Source organism: Macaca nemestrina, chromosome 7 (genome assembly GCF_043159975.1).
Source record: "Macaca nemestrina isolate mMacNem1 chromosome 7, mMacNem.hap1, whole genome shotgun sequence".
NCBI lineage: Eukaryota > Metazoa > Chordata > Mammalia > Primates > Cercopithecidae > Macaca > Macaca nemestrina.
In genome coordinates, this window is record NC_092131.1 from 63,137,591 (window position 1) to 63,156,767 (window position 19,177).

Genomic DNA, 19,177 nt, shown 5'->3' on the forward strand with positions numbered 1-19,177 from the left:
AGGTAGCAGTCTATCTATTTTATTAATTTTTTCAAAAAGCTGGCTCCTGGATTCATTGTTTTTTTGAAGGAATTTTTGTGTCTCTATCTCCTTCAGTTCTGCTCCAATCTTGGTTATTTCTTGTCTTCTGCTAGCTTTGGGTTTGGTTTGCTCTTGCTTCTCTAGTTCTTTTAGTTGTGATGTTAGGGTGTCAACTTGAGGTCTTTCTAGCTTTTTGATGTGAGCATTTAGTGCTATAAATTTCCCTCTTAACACTGTTTTACTGCATCCCAGAGATTTTGGTACATTGTCTCTTTTTTCTTATTGGCTTCAAAGAACTTCTTGATTTCTGCCTTAATTTCATTATTTACCCAGGAGTCATTCAAGAGCAGGTTGTTCAATTTTTATGTAGTTGTGTGGTTTTGAGTGATTTTCTTAATCCTGAGTTCTAATTTGATTGTGTTGTATTTGTTATGATTGATGAGAGACTGTTTGTTACGGTTTCAGTTCTTTTGCATTTGCCGAGGAGTGTTTTACTTCCAATTATGTAATTGATTTTAGAGTAAGTGCCATTTGGTGCCAAGAAGAATGTATGTTCTGTTGTTTTTGGGTGGAGAGTTTTGTAGATTATCTATTAGGTTCACTTGCTCCAGAGCTGAGTTCAAGTCCTGAATATCCTTGTTAATTTTCTGTCTCAGTGATTGGTCTAATATTGACAGTGGGGTGTTAAAGTCTCCCACTGTTATTGTGTGGGAGTCTAAGTCTCTTTGTAGGTCTCGAAGAACTTGTTTTATGAATTTGGGTGCTCCCAAGTTGAGTGCATGTATACATTTAGGATAGTTAGCTCTTCTTGTTGAACTGGTGATCCCTTTACCGTTAAGTAACGCTGTTTTGTCTTTTTTGATCCTTGTTGGTTTAAAGCCTGTTTTGTCAGAAACTAGGATTGCAACCCTGCTTTTTTTCTGCTTTCCATTTGCTTGGTAAATTTTTATCCACTCCTTTATTTTGAGTCTATGTGTGTCATTGCATGTGAGACAGGTCTCTTGAATATAGCACACCAATGGGTCTTGACTCTATCTAGTTTGCCATTCTGTGTCTTTTAATTGAGGCATCTAGTCCATTTACATTTAAGGTTAATATTATTGTATGTGAATTTGATCTTGTCATCATGATGCTAGCTGGTTACTTTTGCAGACTTGTTGATGTAGTTGCTTCATAGTGTCACTGGTCTTTGTACTTCAGTGTGTTTTTGCAGTAGCTGGTAACTGTCTTTCCTTTCCATATTTAGTGCTTCCTTCAGGAGTTCTTGCAAGGCAGGCTTGGTGGTGACAAATTTCCTCAGCATTTGCTTGTCTGAAAAGGATTTTATTTCTCCTTCACTTATGAAGCTTAGTTTCGCTGGATATAAAATTCTGGGTTGAAATTCTTCTGTTGTTTTTATTGATTTTTTTTTTTTTTGACGATATCTCACTCTGTCACCCAGGTTGGAGTGCAGTGGTGCGATCTCGGCTCACTGCAACCTCCGCCTCCCAGGTTTGAGCGATTCTCCTGCCCTCAGGCTCCCAAGTAGCTGGGACTACAGGCACCCACCACCACGCCTGACTAATTTTTTTTGTATTTTTAGTAGAGATGGGGTTTTGCCATATTGGTCAGGCTGGTCTCGAACTCCTGAACTTGTGATCCTCCCACCTCGACCTCCCAAAGTGCTGGGATTACAGGCATGAGCCACTGTGCCCAGCCAAACTAAAAAATTCTTTTGGTTTTTAAACAATGTTGAATATTGGTCCCCAATCTCTTCTGGCTTGCAGGGTTTCTGCTTGGAGGACCACTGTTAGTCTGATGGGCTTTCCTTTGTAGGTGACCTGTTCTTTCTCTCTGGCTGCCCTTAACATTTTTTCCTTTATTTTGTCCTTGGAGAATCTGATGATTATGTGTCTTGGGGCTGATCTTCTCATGGAGTATCTTACTGGGGTTCTCTAGAGTTCCTGAATTTGAATGTTGGCCTGTCTTGCTAGGTTGGGGACGTTCTCCTGGATGATATCCTGAAGTATGTTTTCCAACTTGGTCCCATTCTCCTCGTATCTTTCAGGTACCTGAATCAGTCATAGGTTCAGTCTTTTTACGTAATCCCCTAGTTCTCAGAGATTGTGTTTATTGCTTTTCATTCTTTTTTCTCTAATCTTGTCTGCCTGTCTTATTTCAGCAAGATAGTCTTCAAACTCTGAAGTTATTTCCTCTGCTTGGTCTGTTTGGTTATTGATCTTGTGGTTGCATTGTGAAGTTCCTGGGTTGTGCTTTTCAGCTCCATCAGGTCATTTGTGTTCCTCTCTAAACTGGCTATTCTGGTTAACAGATCGTGTAATGATTTATCATGGTTCTTTGCTTCTTTGAATTGGGTTAGAATATGCTCCTTTAGCTTGGGGAAGTTTGTTATTGCCCACCTGCTGCAGTCTATTTCTGTCAATTCATCCATCTTAGCCTCCGCCCATTTCTGTGCCCTTGCAGGAGAGGTGTTGTGATCATTTGGAGGAGAAGAGGTACTCTGGCCTTTTGAATTTTCAGCATTTTTTTGTTGATTCTTTCTCATCTTTGTGAGTTTATCCATCTTTGATCTTTGAGGCTGCTCACCTTTGGATGGGGTTTTTATGGGGACATTTTTGGTTGATGCTGTTGTTGTTTTCTGTTTGTTTTTCTTTTAACAGTCAGGCCCCTCTTCCTAAGGGCTGCTGTGGTTTGCTGGGGATTCACTCCAGACCCTATTCACCTGAGTTCCTCCCGCAGTTGGAGGTGTCACCAGTGGAGGCTGCAGAACAGCAAAGATGGCTGCCTGCTCTTTCCTCTGGGATCTCTGTGGCAGAGAGGGTGCTGTGCTGGGGGGAATCCCACTTGTTCTGACTGCCCGAATTCCTCAGAGCCAGCAGGGGGAAAGATTAAGTCTGCCGATCTACAGAGACCATGGCCGCCCCTCTTCACAGGGGCTCAATTCCAGGGAGATCAGAGTTCTGTCCCTAAACCCCTAGCTGGAGTTGCTGACGTTCTTGCAGAGAGGCCCTGCCCAGTGAGGAGGGATGGGTCAGGGTCTGGCCTAAAGAGGTAGTCTGGCCACAATCTGCCACAGCTGCTGTGCTGCACTGTGGGGGAATTCCTCCTGGGTCCAAATCATCCGATCTCTCCGGCACTGGCAGGAGAAAAGTGGCAAATTGGAGCTGCAGTGTTAGCTGCCGCCCCTTCCCTGAGGAGCTCAGTCGTCTTAGGCAGCAGGCAGTCCTGGTAATAGTGGCTGTCCCTCCCTTGGAAACTCGGCAATCTTAGGCAGTCTCCAACTGAGTGACTGCTGAGGATCTGTACGGCTCTGTGCTTGGGACCCAAGGCACGGTGGTGTGGGCTCATGAAGGGGATCTCCTGATCTGCAGGTTGCACAGATTCATATAAAAAGTGTAGTTTCCTGAGCAGCATAGCGCAATCACTCACTGCCTTCCTTGCCTGAAGGTGGGAGCTCCCCTTCCCCGTGTGGCTCCCAGATGGGCTGTTGCACCACCCTGCTTTTCCTTGCTCTCCATGGGTCACACTAACTGCCTAGACAGTCCCACTGAGAGAACCTGGATACCTCAGTTGCCAGTGCGGGATTCACTTGCCGTTTTCATGCTTCTTAGTGGGCGCCTCTGACCACAGCTGTTTTTAGTTGGCCATCTTGGCCCCTCCCCTGCAGTGCCTTTTTTAGTACCTTAGTTGTTCCTGTTTTCTTCAGTCATATCATGTTTATTATCAACAGTCTTAAATGCTTCTACATACCACTCTCCTAACAGATGATCCAAAATAAGAGAGGTAAAATTATGCAGAGGAGCACTCAGACTCGAAATTAAGCCTCTGCAAATGAGCTTCCAAGAGAATCAATGAGCTTCCAATAGAATCAGTGGCGAAGATCTGGACAATAGTGATGATCTTTCCTGCAGCTTTGGCTGAGAGAATATAAAAAACAGGATTGAGGGTAAAGAATAATAGTCTTCAGACTCCTAGAAATAGATTGACATTTGCACAGCCATGGTTAATGTTAGGGTTAGAACTGATTTTAAACTTGTCTAATTGTCTAATTCATGATAATGATCAATAATGGGTAGTGGTCTCACTCCAACGAGTATGCTTCTCAGGCTGACATTAAATGTCTGCCTATGTAATCAACACAAAACGTGCTCTTCAAGCTGATCTCAACCCTTTCTCACCTCTGTAATCAATAAACATTTCCCAAGAATGCTCCGTTAGATCAGAAGTTTGCTGTCCCCAACTAGCATAGCTCTTTATTACTTAAGCATCAGATTCATCTTTGTGCTTTTGGTTTCAGATTTCAAGTGTGGTCTTAATCTTTGACAGGGGACATGAGACAAGTGTGCTCACAGGATCACTGAAAGATTGTAGGATAAGGAAGGCGTAAAGTGTTTACTCAAGACAGTAACTTTAGACATTAAAATAAGAGCTTATTCTTCCTTTCTTTAGAATCATTTTCCACTTAGCATGCCTGATGACAAAGACAGTAGATTAGCAATGTCTAGGTGGCATATAGACCTTGCCAGGTGTGAGAAAATATGACAGAGTAAATAAAAAGGGGATATATAAGGCAAGCTGCATGGAAGAGGGAAATTTCTGTGGGGCAGAAGAGTTTATAGAATACAGTTTTAGGTGCTTTGTGCCTTCCCACCACCTCCTGCAAGGAGAGAGGAAGGTTCTATGTGCCTCATCCTATCCTGAAGTTAGAGTCACACAAAGAAATTCTCTTTTGGAATTGGAAGTATTTAATATAGGGCCTCGTGCTAGTTTCTTGTTTGGAGCTCTCTGAAAGGCAAAACTTATAAGCATAATCAATCTCAGGAACTGGTAGGAGGGCAGCAGAAAATGGGCAAAGTGCATAACCTGTCAGAAGAAGGCAAAGATATATCCTAGTGTCCCGTGGAGCAGAGCCTATCATAGTGATATTAATAGGTTTCCTTAAGGTATAGAGCAGGCTTTAGAAAGCATCTGTGCTTATAGACTGGTTTGCTACCTCCAAGGCTTTGAGACCCCACACAGAGGCTATGGAATAGACCACTACCTGGGAGTTGTGGTGACAAACCCATTTTTCTCCTGACACGAAGAGGTTATGGACAGACTGACGAGCAGGATGCTTGAAGACTACCAAACTTTCCATAAAATGGAACCAGCAGCTGAATGCACCAGCAAAAGAAACCAGGTCAGTGGGGATGCCAGCAGCCAGGGCCAGAAAAAAGGGGCTGTGAACCAGTTGTGCAGCCTCTGCCTCACTTGATGAAAGGGGTAAACTCAGTCCCTCAAGCCCTTTTACAATGCAGAAATCCAGAGGGCAGAGCCCTCATGGCCTAATCACCTTCTAAAGGCCTCGCCTCTTAATATTGTTGCATTGGGGATTAAGTTTCCACATAAATTTGGAGGGGACACAAACATTCAAACCATAGCAGTAACCTGCTAAAATATAGTCTGTTATGGTTTAATTACATAATGAAATCGAAAATTTTAGAACTTTTATTCTACATGGGACATTATTTTTATAAATGACTGACTTTATATTGTTTAATTACTAATTCTTGTGAATTCATTATTAACTAATTATAATAGCATCCAAGGGTATTCCAAAGAGGTTCCTAGAATCAGTGAGTTTTAAATGTTGGAAATTTCCAACCCTCATGAAAAGAGGAGTAATTTTGAAAGGCATACACCTAACTTTGTACCAGGTGGTGACTCTGGATTTTTACCCACAGCCTCTTTATGGACTCAATCTGATAGCAACAGTATTAACATATGCATGAAAGGCTGGGCTATCACAATTATACATTAATAAGGTAGCATTTACGTTGTACACTAACATGTTTCTGCAAGTATTTTTGTTTGATTAAATGAAAAAAAAAAGCCTGAACTATATTTTGAAATGCGTTTGGTGATAAAAGAGGATTGGGTTAGAGGCAATTTACCTATCGGTTCATTTTGGAGGTACAGCTTAGAGATCTCTTAGAGCTATAAGGTAGAAATTGCCTGGCAGTCCTGCCTCATTGCTAAGGTGACAATGAGAGTGTCAGCTGGGGACGCTCCCTGGATGAACTGAAGCATTAGTGGGTCTTAGTCGCTTCGTATTAAATAGAACACGTAACAAACATCCACTTCAAATGAAAAGGAAGCCAGTGCACTGGAGATCTAATTCTTCCCTCTATTTAATGAACTCTTAAATTCCTGAATCATTTGGTTCTAAATTCTTTGGTTACTGCTACTGTGGAAGAGTAGTGGTAGAAATGTATTCTTTTGTGCATGTGTGATTTTTAAGATTACAAACAAAGCTTCTTTTCCCTTTTTCTTTATTGTCAACTAAGCTTAAACAGTAGCATTGAGGCTGGGCGCGGTGGCTCAAGCCTGTAATCCCAGCACTTTGGGAGGCCGAGACGGGCGGATCACGAGGTCAGGAGATCGAAACCATCCTGGCTAACACGGTGAAACCCCGTCTCTATTAAGAAATACAAAAAAAAAAACTAGCCGGGCGAGGTGGCGGGCGCCTATAGTCCCAGCTACTCGGGAGGCTGAGGCCGGAGAATGGCGTGAACCCGGGAGGCGGAGCTTGCAGTGAGCTGAGATCCGGCCACTGCACTCCAGCCTGGGCGACAGAGCGAGACTCCGTCTCAAAAAAGAAAAAGAAAAAAAAAAAAACAAAACAGTAGCATTGAAAGCTCTCTTCTTCACTTTAGATGCCAGTGACACTTGTGAATTTCTAATTGCTAACACTTAAACTCTGAGCAAAACACAAACCCACCTCTAGCTGTTGATAATTGATTACTTAGCTGGATTCAGTCTTCATTTTCATTCTGTAGAGCTTGAGTATTGACCAAGCTGCTTCCTGCAATACACAAGCTCTCTTTTGATAGCATCTTTCTTAATTCAAAGTCAAATCTTAAAATGTCTAAAATGTATACATGCTTACATATTTGAATTTTCATTACTTATGTGTTTATAAAGCTACATAGGAATAAATTATTCCAACTGTACTCAAATTAGTCTTTCGGTTAGCTTGTTTTGTGATGAGAAGAATGGTTTTGTAAGAGATGGAAATGAGAGGAGTTATATGTGAACTGATATCTGATCTTGGAGGTATGGCTTTGTATGCTTCAGACAGGAAGAAAAAGAAATAAACTCAAAAGACAGAAAGCAGCAGTTTAGAAATTATGTTCTTATCGCTAATTTGGAAACTTCTTGACTTTGTGAAGTGGAAAATTTATACAAATAGAATATGTGCTGGCAATTCAATTCCCTAATCTGCAATCAAAGATTTACTGCAGAACTGAGAAGGTGAGCAGAGTTCTCTTGTCTAGGTGCATGGCTGGCGTAGGCACTGAATGGATTATTGGCAAGCTTAGGAGACCAGCAAAGAACCACCTGCCTCCACTATTGAAAAGAGAATTCTAAACCTGAACTTTGAAGGTAGAACAGTTAGACAGAGGCTATTTTAATTTTAGTATGTATGTGATTTTTTTGTGTCACTTTGAAAAATGCCATATGAAGAGTTTAACCTTGTCAGTGTTTAGGCCTCTAAAGAGCCTAATTTGGCCCTTCATTGGTTGATGTAGTCTCACATAGTGAAATTTGAAGGGATCTCAATGGTATCCTACCTAAAAATGTCTAATAAAGACTTTCAGACTCAGATATTGTCTTCCAAAATTCTCTGTGACACGTAAGAAAGAAGTGGAGAGCTTATATGCCATGATTCTGATGCGTGTGGGGAGGAGGGGATGAGAGATTGGGAGGGGAAGTTCTGATTCTTTTGAGAACGATAAACAGATGATATGATTTGGCTCTATGTCCCCAGCCAAATCTCATCTTGAATTGTAATTTCCATAATCCCCACATGTCGAGGGAGGAACGTGGTGGGAGATCATTGGATCATGGGGACAATTTTCTCATGGTATTCTCGTGATAGTGAATAAGTTTCATGAGATCTGATGGTTTTATAAAGGACAGTTGTCCTGCACTGTTGCTTCTGTCTCTCCTGCAGCCTTATGAAGAAGGTGCCTTGCTTTCCCTTTGCCTTCTGCCATGATTGTAAGGTTCCTGAGGCCTCACCAGCCATGCAGAACTGTGGGTCAATCAAACCTCTTTCTTTTATAAATTTCCCAGTCTTAGATAGTATCTTTATAGCAGTGTGAAAACAGACTACTACAATAGAGTAGGGCATAGATTATATTTCCTAAGAAGCTATGATAGGGTTATATTGTTCATGTCCCTGATTCAGTATTTATTCAATATATATAGAGCATCCTTTGGTACTTAAAATATAAATATATTGGAATAAGTAGGTATCATTTAGGGAGTCAAGATGACTTCAAATATGCATGTGTGATTACCAAGGTAGTTCAGTATTTGATTACCAAGGTAATATACAGTTAGTCATTATAAAAATTTTTCAAATATCTAAAGAAGAAAAAAATTATTAATCCACCACCAAGAGATAGCTGCTATTAATGTGTGTATGTGTATGACAGTGTGGGGTGGTGCGTGGTGTGTGTGTGTGTGTGTATATATATATATATAAAATTGAAATCATATTTGTAGCTATGTGTATGTCTAGAAGAGGCTGTGGAGTACTGCCTAGATTCTCTTCTTAATTTTAATTAAAAAAATATTTTTTTAAAAGTTTGTTGCCATTTTGCTTTATTTTTACATTTGTGCTATAATGATATTTTAAACTGAGATTTAAAATGTTTGTATTACCATAGTGCCTAATATAGTGCTAAGCATGCTTAGGAGTTCAATATATTGTAATGTATTTATGGGTGACATTTTTCCAGTATAATCCTATTTTAGTTAGTTTTTTTTTTATTTTTTGAGATGGTGTCTCACTCTGTCATCTGGGCTGGAGTACAGTTGCATGATCTTAGCTCACTGACCCTCTGCCTCCTGGGCTCAACTGATCCTCCCACCTCAGCCTCCCAAGTAGCTGGGAATACCGGTGTGTGCCACCATGCCTGGCTAATTTTTTATTTTTTATTTTTTGTCAAGATGGGGTCTCATTGTATTACCCAGCCTGGTCTCCAATTCCTGGGCTTGAGCAATCCTCCTACCTCAGCCTCCTAAAGTATTGGGATTATAGGCATGAACCACCATGCCCAGCCTCTATTTTAGTTTTTAATGCCAAAAAATTTTTATATTGGTATACAGATTTTGTTTGTAGTAAATTTTGTTGAGTGCCTTATTTGTTACACAAGAACTGTCTCTTGTTAGAGAACTTACAGCTAGAAATTTGGCATGACAAAATAATGTCTTCTGTCATTTTCTGGTTCGATTTCTTGATAACTGGACTAGCTCCAGGCACATGACTTAAAAATTATTCATTTGTAGAATGAAATTGCATTGCTTCTTTAGGATTTTGATCACTTGCAAATATTATAAATGACTCACTCATTGCCTTCCTTAGTAAGCTCCTACTTATCTTATCAATGTAATTATAGATTGGAAGATGTCAAATGGTCCCATAGCTGCAGTCACTTGAATTTTGGGTTAGAAGAGAAAATAGGGTCATTTTAGGCCACTGTAACTAAAAATTAAAATGAGCAAAATTCTGAAGGAAGAGAACAAAAGAACAATAATAGAAGCATTTATGGTCTTTATGAAATTGAAAAGGAAAGGCTGCCTCAGAAAACAATCCAATTAAAGTTTGAGACGTGAGATAAGCCCTTTAAAGGCTGACAGTTATTGCAATTCTCAGACAATTCAATTTTAGTTAGAAATAAATGGTGAACCTGTTGGTTTTCTCACATAAAATACAAATGGGCAGAATATTCTACTATAGTCTTCCAGGATGGATTTCAAACCACACTAAAACTTCTCAAGAAATGTAATATAAAATTGGATTTTAAAATTAATGTTCTCTTTGAGTGTGTATCTGTGTTTCAACAATTTAGCTAATCTATATTAGAATGTAATAACTTGAGTCAATAGGTCCTATGAATGCATTATAAGTGCAATTGCACAGTGATAAAGAGATGTAACACCTGGCTTTTTTTGTGAAATTGATTTCTGCCCTTTTCTTCTATAGTTAGATAAAACTAAACTGACAAGGCTGTATTTTTAACAGACATCTTCCTCGCAACAATTTCTTGCTCATTAGCCAGTTACAATGTTTTATTTAATTCCTATACATTTTCTATGTTTAGGTGACTAGTTTTCATTGTTCTGAATTAAAAGGTTTTCCTACAATTTCCTAGAACCCCATGATATAATGTAATGATTGAAATGTAACAGAAGTAGAGCACAAACAGTAAGATCAGGAGTCCTTTCTGCCCTTCTCTTTCTTCCTCTCACGTTTCACAGGTTTCTCTCATTGCACTGCACAGGGAGAAAACTGTAAGTCATCAGTCCTAGCACAAATTAGCTTCAGGACAACGTGGGTGTTTCATGGAGACCCAAGGCAGTATTATGATCATTTAACTTCAAAGTGTATGTGGCAAGGTAAGAACATTCAGACTAGTTGAAACATAGAAACATAACTGTTTCTTTTTTCTTTTATTCAGTGTACTGGATGGATGTGAAACAAATATTTTCACCTGCTTCCTAGGAGGGTTTGATGATAAAACCCTCTCTGCTCATGAGGACAGTGTAACTAGTTGGTGGCTAAATTGTGTTCAACACTTATTCAATAATGCTTTGTTGAGCATCTATCACTAGTACCCATTATTCTGGGTACTAGTTTACTTTTTATGTAAATGTATAGGGAGATGTAGAGGGAGAAATGTTTGTATAGGTAGAGCAGTACAATTAAAAATAAAAGTATTTGATTTCAAAAAAGTGCTATGACAAAAATAAAACAAGTAAGGAAATAAAGGTTCCTGGGAGGAGGAGGAGGAGGAGGAGGAGGAGGAAGAGGAGAAGGAAGAGGAGGAGGAGACTATTTCAGATAATAGGTTTACTCAGCCACCAAAGGGTTTTGTTAAAAAAGAAGGAAGACAAGATTTGAGATTACAGACAGAGTTCTGGGGAAGCTGGGAGGTGTATGTGGGCACCATCCAGGTCTGAAAGGAGAAGGAGATCTGTGCATACTACAGGTAGGTGTACTGCCTGTGGCCGCATCCAGAAGAAACAGCCAGATTCCCGAGGGGAGTTTGTGTGAGCAGGAGGGCAGCATCCTAAATGCTGGGTTTCCAGCCTCAGCAGACTCTCACGTCCCATTGGTGGCAAGGAAGCTGTAGAGGGCTGTTGGCTTTGAAGTACACTACGAAGACCAGCTCACAGGCATGACCTGGTTGGGCAGACCAGTGGCCAGAGTGGTTTTCCATTTGAATTGTTGTTAGGCAAACCCTGGAATCCTGGTTTAACCCTGGGAGGGTATGTGGGAGCACCAAGAATGCCTCAGGCTGAATTTTCTGCTGGCCCAAAGTACTGATATATAGTAAATAAAAGCGATTTTTATTTCATATGCGAGTTTGTTGACTGAAATTCATATTGGCTATATTTTAAAGACTTTTCCAAGCTGCATATCATCCACTTCCACACACCCCAGTCTCATCCTGCTTGAATGATTAGCACATTTATTTGCCTATTTCAACCTGAACATTATTTGAACAATCTTGCTCTCTGAAGTTTACCAAGGATTTGACCTTTTATGGCAATATTTCAGCAGCTTAAGAAAAGTTCACTGGGGTAAAAGTTAATTTTACAGCTGAACTTTATGATCTATTTTACATGTTAAAGTGCTACCTGTCTTTAAGGAAACCTAAATTTAAGGCTTAACTTTTAAGCAATTACTGCTTCTTTTGAAAAGACTATGGAGTGATAGAGTGCTACTGATGACATTTTTTATTTTAGGAGGTCAAGGTGTACTCATTTTTTGGCAGCTTTGAAATCTGAGAAAGAAAGGTCGAAATGACAATTCTTCTCTCAGAAAAAATGGTTGTAAAGAGATTTCTGTGTTAACATTTGCTATTTTATCAAAATGATTATGGGTTATGATTCATTGGATTCTGTGTTTAAAAACCTGTGACTAGAAATATTGCTAATAAAACAAGGGTGATATTTTACTGAAATGCTGTGAAAAGTTTTCTCCCTCCCCTTTCCTTGCAAGGAGGTGCTAAAGTGTTTCAGTGTGAGGAATCGGAATAGGTTCTGATAATGCTCTATTTCCTTCTTACTCAAGCTCTTAATGTGTGGACCTGGGAATAGAATATATTCAGATAGCGAAGGATACTCAGCTTGGAAAAGTATTTCCCCCCTTTCTAACAAGAGAGGTTCCAGATGAAATGGAAACCTCTATGCTCTCCAGCTACATTTATCACTTCATACTTAGTGTTTTCATAGCTCTTACTTCACACTCTCTGGTGGGAGGAATTGCCAAATAACACCCCCATTCCCTAACCTTTGCATCAAAGAGAGACATAGCTCAAGATGGTACGACCTGAGCAGGGGCCATTACCAGGGAAACATGATGCCACTGTGCGATTCTCATGTGTAGCTGTGCGATTCTCATGTGTCGCTGTGTGATTCTCTTGTGTAGCTGTCTGGTCTCTGCCCAGTTGAATGAAACCCCAGTGTTTCTGAGCTAAAACTGGTTGCCCATTATTTGTCCATGGCAAGATAGAGCCCTGTTACTGGGGAAATGTTCTTTCTTCTACGTGGAGACTTATTTGTTTCCAAGGAAAGCTAATGTTTGTCACTGAGAAAAGTGCTTATTTAATTGGTCTCCTAGTAAAAGAATCAGCAGGCTTGTCACTATCGCAGGAGGAAAGCTGGAGCTAGAATTGGGGACACATGTTGACTCTGGTTAATAAACTGTAATAGGGTGGGGAAAACATCACTTCTTGCCATCTGATCTGAGGAAGAAATTGAGAATAGGGTCTTTTCACCCATGGAGTGGAGTATAGGAGGGAAGAGAGTGGGTGAGCAGGTGCATCAGTCAGGGAACAGAGTATACATGAGTGTTATGAGATAAGGCATTTATTATAGGAATTAGGTCTTATACAGTTGAGGTGCTGGGAAAGTGACAATCTGAAAGAGGAGTTGCAGAATCAGAAAATATAGGACTTTTTGAGAAACCTCCATATCATTTTCCATAATGGCTGTACTAACAGTCCATCTGAGGAGCTAGACATGTCCAGCCATTAAAATGGGGCTGCAAAGGCGAAGCACATGGAAAGATCTGTGGCAAGTTCTTGCCTCTATATGGTTGCTGCCTGTGGTGGGCCTGGGGTCAACAAGGTCAGCATTTGGGAAGAAGAGTTGGATGCAGAACAGAGGAAATTGAGGATGAAATGAAACCTACCAGTTATTTCTGCATCTGTTCATCTCTATGTCTATCAACAATGAACTCCAGAGAATAATGGTCACTGCTTTACTTCTGTCTTTCAAATCTCATGCAAATTCTTCTTTTGGCCAGCCTACCTCAGACCATCCAGGGAAGGAGATCTTGGGAAATGTGGATCCCTAGTTTGATAGTGAAAACCCCCACAGCACAGCTGTGAACTGGAGGTCAATGGGTCTGATCCAAAGCAGAGGAAGCTTTGAGGTGGTCACTTTTATTGTGAAGGATGAAGACCAAAGTCTGGAGATGCTCTGCTTAAATGGTGCATGGAAGAGTCCAGATTAGCCAGAATGTTACCTTTGTCCATCTCACACTGTATTTCTCTTATGAACTTCCCTCCAAAATAACTTCATCATTATATTGCCATCTAATATGTTAGTCTTCTGGAGGCTAGGTGGACAAAGTAGCAGGGAGGAAGGGCTGTATATTAGTTATGATGTTGACAGTAGCAGAAAACCTGACCAAGAATAACTTAAACAAATAGGGTTTAACTTTTTGCATAGGGTAAGAAGTCTGAATGAAGTCTGTCAAAGGCTGGAGCACGGGCTCAATAAGGTCATACAGGACTTAGGCTCCTTTGCTCTTTCTGACTACTGGTTCTCAGCAGGTTGCCTTTGTGTGCTGTGCTTGTTGCTTCATGGTCTCAAGATATCTGTTCCAGCATCAGGCATTAAATCTATTTGAATACAGGAAAAAGAAAAAAAAAAGGGCCAGAAGCTTTCTCCTATCATGGAGAAATGTTCCCTGAAGCTCATTTTCAAACTTCTCCTTTTACTTTATTGGCTGAAATTGTGTTTTATGGTGCCTTTAGTGGCAAAGGGGGCTGGGAAAGAATGTACCTGGCAAAGTGGAAAGGCATTGCGGTAACTGTTTCCAGTTGATCCTGATCAATTCCTGAACTTTAGGGGAAGCCCACCTTCCCTATCTGACTGAACATAAAATTGATATTCTCGTTGCACAGAGGGAAGAAACGGTGACGGTGGGTGGGAGTATGTCTATGGTAGCTAAAGAACAATATCTATTACAGGAAGTTTTGCTGTTCTTCTTTTCCTCCTTGACCCCAGGAAGGAAGGGGGCATTCACCTTTAGAGTGGACTGTAAAGGAGAGTGCCTGTTTGCTTTTAGTGGCAGCATAGTCTAGAGAACCACAACTCTGGAGGTCCTGAAGAAAAATTTCCCTGCTATGGAGAAAATTGGAACAAATGTTCTGAATACTCTGCCAATTAACAAATGAAATTCTTCAAAGTAGAGGGGTGGTGGTGCGGTTAGTGTCTGAGGGTGTATTAAAGATATTGCAATTGTTTTATATCTGACCTCTCCATGAGGAAGCAAACTCCTTTAGGACAGGGATCTTGTCTTACTTAGTTTTGTGCCCCTGTGTCTAGCATGGTATCTGCTTTGAAGTGAATCTTGGGTGTTGCAAGGATGAACTTTCCCAGAGAGTACTCGTATGGGTGACAGGGGCCTGGGCTACCCATTTGGTTCACTTGGGGGAAATCTAAAAATTTCATTACATAGGTCACACTCAAGACCTGTTGTATCTGAATCTTTGGGAGTAAGAACCCAGGCATCAGTGCTTTCAAAAGCTGAATTTTAAAAGCTTTTCAGGTAATTACAGTGTGCAGCCAAGGTTGAGAGTCACTGCAATAGAACTTTCTCAATTCTTTTTATTTAAAAAATACTCCCTGGGGAAGTACAAGAAACACTGAGCAAATATCCAGTGGTGTTAGGTCTTAAGAATGGTTGGTGGTTAGGATTCTCGGGGGGATATTTCTTACTGCATTTGGGCAGCAGTTAGGGATTCCCACTCTAATGAAGACAGTGTGTTCCTTGAAAATATTTGATCTTGATAAGCACTCATGCCAGCCTGTTAAAAATCCCCATAAGAGAGGAATATCTGCATTAGGAATGAGATGAGATGATACCATCAGAACTATAGAAGTACTAATGATAATACAGAAATTAGTAATCCCATTTTTGGTCCTTCACAGATCACCAAGAATGGCATAATTATATAACTAAGGCTCAAATTATGCCTTTATTCCCTCTTCTACTCTCTCATACACCATCTTTTCATCCTTTTCCTTAATTCCCAGTTGTTCTAGGCAGCTCTAAGGTTTTAGATAACTCTAAATTTTCATGTTGTCACTATAAAAAGTTAGCAGCTCTAAGGGTGAGAGAGTCTTTCTGGTATGTACTAGACTTGAGAACAGATTCTTTTTCTATGGAGTGTGATCCTCATGTTATGTACTGAATCTGTCCCCAGTTCTAGTTGAATTTGAATTTATATCATCTGGTCTTGTATATAGTGGGTATGCAGTAAATATTTATTGAGAGCAACATGACTAAGTGGAGTCAGACAGACCTACATTTGGGACCTGGTTCAACCACTTCTTAGTTATATTATTTAGGACTAATTATTTAATCTTTATGATCCTTGGGTTTCTGATCTATAACATATGCACCAAAATATCTTTCTTTCAAAGATGGTGATTCCCATAAGCTTTAAAACATATTCCTGTTTTCTCCCACTAAACCAAACCAAACCAAACCAAACCGAACCGAACCAAACGCAATAAAACATAACAACCTCTCCCCCAACCCTGCAACGGTTTTATTCTGATAGGGCTACCGTAACAAAATACTATATACCTGGTGGCTTAAACAACATTTATTTCTTGCAATTCTGGAGGCTGGAAAGTACAAGATCAAGGTATCTGCATACTTGTTCTGGATGAAGGCCCTCTTTCTGGCTTGTATATGTCTTCCTCACTGTATCCTCACATGGCAGAGAGGAAGCTCTGTCTGTTCCTCTTCCTATAAGAGAACTAATCCTATCATGCGGTCTCCACCCTCAATGACCTTCTCCAAACCTAATTACTTCCCAGGCATCAGGGGATTCTCAGGGGGATATTTCTTAGTGGAAAACTCTATCTCCCAATACAATCTCCTAATACCATCAAATTGGGGGTTAGGACTTTTTATAAATTTTAGGGATATGCAAATATTCAGTCCATAATACCCACAAAATCCCCAAATCTACATCCCAAACTTTTTGTCAACCTCACAGCTATTTGTCTCCTAGAGAACTATCTCAAAATACTTATCTATTTCCACTGCTTCCATTTTCTCACCTTCCATTGAGTTCTCAGCCCAATCTTGAAACAACTCTCACATATTCCTAAATTGATCCTAATATCTCAGCAGCATTCTACTTTGGTGGTAATTCCCCCCTTTCCTAGACTCTGTGACACTGCATGCCCCTAGGTTTCATCCTGCCTTTCTGTTCATTCCTTTGTCTTTGGAGTTTCTAAGACTTAGTTCTAGCCTGTCCTCCTCTTCTCACTTTGCATTCATCCCCTAGATCTTCTCACTTATGTCCTTGGCTTCATTTCCCACTTACATGTGAATGACTCCCAAATTTATCTGTAGCCCAGATCTTTTATCTGGGCTTTACACTTGTCTAACGAACTTGTTGACATTTCTTCTTAAAGGTCTTAAAAGGCAAATTCAGACTCAACATCAGACTGAAAGAATTCAAAATAGAGCTAAAATCTTTTCTTCCCTAACTCCCACTCTCACTCATTTCCCTCTCTTAGAGAATAGTAGTGTTTTTCTTTTCTTTTGTTCTTCTTTTTCCTTCCACTTGCTTTCTTCTTTTTTCTCCTTCCTTCCTTCCTTCCCTCCTTCCTTCCTTCCTTCCCTCCTTCCTTCCTTCCTTCCTTCCTTCCTTCCTTCCTTCCTTCCTTCCTTCCTTCCTTCCTTCCTTCCTTCCTTCCTTCTCTCTCTCTCTCTTTCTTTCTTTCAACAGGGTCTTACTCTGTTGTCCGGACCAGAGTATAGTGGCCCCATCTTGGCTCACCGCACCTTAGCCTCCCAGGCTCAAGCAATTCTCCTGCCTCAGCCTCCCGAGTAGCTGGGATTACAGGCACCCACGACCATGCCCAGCTAATCTTTGTATTTTTAACAGAGACGGTGTTTCACCATGTTGGCCAGTCTGTTATTGAACTCCTGACCTCAAATGATCCACCTGCCTCCGCCTCCCAAAGTGCTGGGATTACAGGTGGGAGCCACCATGCCTGGCCATGGTAGCGTTTTTATCTATCCATTTCACAAGACAGAAATCTGGAAAGAGCTTTCTTTGTCACTCCACATAACCAAACCATTGCCATGTCTCTGTACCCTTATCTCTTAAATCTCTCTTTTAAAAACAACTTTATTGAAGTTTAATGGACAACTACACATGTTTAATGTATACAATTTGATGAGTTTGGACATATGCAAACATCTGTGATACCATCACTACAATCAAGGTATTAGATATATCTAACACCTCCCAAACTTTTCTTGTGTTCCTTTGTGTGTGTGTGTGTGTGTGTGTTAGAAGCACATAACACAAGGTCCACCCTATTAACAAATTTTGACGTGCACAATACCTTATTGTTAGCTATAGGCACTATGTTGCACAGTAGATATCTAGAATTTATTCACCTAGCAAAACTGAAACTTTATCCCCATTGAACAACAGTGCTTCATTTTACCCACCCCTCCAGCTCATGATACTCACTATTGTATTATGGAATATATTTAAAAGAACTGAAATCAGTATCTCAAAGGGATATCTACACTCCCATGTGCCTTGAAGTATTATTCACGATAGCCAAGATATGGCCAACTGCTGTTGATAGATGAATGGTTAAAGGAAATGTGGTGTATATATGTAATAGAATATTACTCATCCTTAAAAAAGGAAATTCTATAATTTATGACAACATAGATGAACCTGGAGGATATTATGCCAAGCAATATAATCCACTCACAGAAGGACAAATGCTGCATGATTCCATTTGCATGAGGAAACCATAATAGTCAAACTCTTAAATATCTGCATCTTTCCATCTTCACTGCTATCACCCTCGTTTAGGATATCACTTTTCTACCCTAGACAACTGAAATAGCTTCCTAACTGGTCTCCCATTTACTTTCTTGCTGCCCTCTAATCTGTTCTCCCGACTTCAGCTGAAATGCTATTAAAATTCAAATATATTATTTCCTGCTTAAAACACACCAATGACTTCCAATTTTCTCAGGATAAAGACCTAAATATTTAACTCTTGGTCTGCAAGTATCTGCATGATTTCATGTCCGCTTCCTCCTCCAGCTTTGTTTCGTACCATACTCCCCCTCACAGTCTGTGTTCCAGCCATATTGATTTTCCTTCAGTTCCTGGAAATACGCCCTGCTTCCTCCTCCTACAGGGCTCTGCATAAACTCTCCCTTCAGCCTGAAACACGTTGCTTCTCCCTTTCTGACTTATCTTCTACTCATTCTTCAGAGTTCATTCTTCTTTAATGCTTTGATTAGGCCTAATGCTCTCTTATATGTGCTCCTAGTTCTGTGAACCCTCTTTGCCATTTTATCACAGTGTATTAGTTTGCTATGTCTGCCATAACAAAATACCACAATCTAGGTAGCTTAAGCATCAGAAATTTACTTCTCAAAATTCGGAAGCTGGAAGTCCAAGGTCAAGTTGTCGGCAGGTTTGCTTTTTCCTAAATCCTCTCTCCTTGGATTGCAGGTGGCTGTCTTCTTGCTACATCTTCACGTGATCTTTTCTTTGTGTGCATGCATCGTTGGTGTTTCTTGGTCTGTCCACATTTCCTCTTTTTATAAGGACAATAGTCAGATTGTATTAGGGCCCATCCTAATGCCCTCCGTTAACTTAATTACCTCTCTAAAGGTTGTATTCCCAAACACAGTTGCAGTCTGAGATACTGGAGGCTCCAACATATAATTTTTTTTTTTTTTTGCAGTGGAGTGAGAGAATACAATTCAGTCCATAACATACACTTATAGTTTTTATTC